Here is a 970-nt window from a genome sequence, read left to right as displayed (position 1 = left end):
TGAGTGATGAAGGTCCTTAATAGGCCCTTACCTCCCTCCCCAGCCTTTCAGAACACCCAAGGCTAACTTCCAACTGAGAGGATGCTATTCCAGATCTCCTGCTGGCTCATGTCTTCTATCTGCAGAGTCAGCATCCCTTCCCCTTGTAGTAACAAGTGAGTTCCTTACCCAGTGTGAATGGCATAATAGAAGGCATGCTAGGTAGGAAAGAAAGTCAGCTATGACTTCCATTCTAATGTGATGATTAGAATCGGTTCTGGACATGGAAGTTAATGAATATTCCAAGCACAGTGCCTCATGGGACAGCCATACTTATAAGAATTAATAACCTGGCACTATGAGCCTTTCTCTTTCTCTTCCGGTCCCAGGCGCTGCGGGAGCCGCCGCTTACCATGCAGACATGGCCAAGTCCAAGAACCACACCACACACAATCAGTCCCGCAAATGGCACAGAAATGGCATCAAGAAACCCCGGTCACAAAGATACGAGTCTCTAAAGGGGGTTGACCCCAAGTTCCTGAGGAATATGCGCTTTGCCAAGAAGCACAAGAAAGGCCTGAAGAAGATGCAGGCCAACAACGCAAAGGCAGTGAGTGCACGCGCAGAGGCCATCAAGGCCCTGGTGAAGCCTCAGGTCGTCAAGCCCAAGATGCCAAAGGGTCCCAGCCGCAAACTCAGCCATCTGGAGTTCATCGCTCACCCCAAGCTTGGGAAGAAGATTCGAAGCTACATGGCTAAGGGTCAAAGGCTCTGCCAACCAAAGCCCAAGGTTCAAACAAAGGCAGGGGCCAAAGCTCCAGCTAAGGCCCAGGCTGCAGCTCCAGCCCAGGCTCCCAAAGGTGCCCAGGCCCCTGTAAAGGCCCCATAGAAAAGGCTCCTGCCAGTGTGAAGATAGATGGACCGCTGTGACACACCTACTTACACAGTTTGCAGATGACCAGTGTCCTATGCTGTTTTTACAAATAAACTC

The 970-nt window shown here is 51.0% G+C and overlaps 1 pseudogene; it reads left to right on the top strand.

Annotated features, from left to right (window-relative positions):
- The first annotated feature begins 338 nt into the window (after window positions 1–338).
- On the top strand, window positions 339–897 carry LOC116070596 (annotated as a pseudogene).
- Window positions 898–970: the final 73 nt, after the last annotated feature.

Source organism: Mastomys coucha, unplaced genomic scaffold (genome assembly GCF_008632895.1).
Source record: "Mastomys coucha isolate ucsf_1 unplaced genomic scaffold, UCSF_Mcou_1 pScaffold1, whole genome shotgun sequence".
Classification (NCBI taxonomy): domain Eukaryota; kingdom Metazoa; phylum Chordata; class Mammalia; order Rodentia; family Muridae; genus Mastomys; species Mastomys coucha.
The sequence above is the reverse complement of the archived record's forward strand: the minus strand, read 5'-3'. Positions and strand labels throughout refer to the sequence as shown.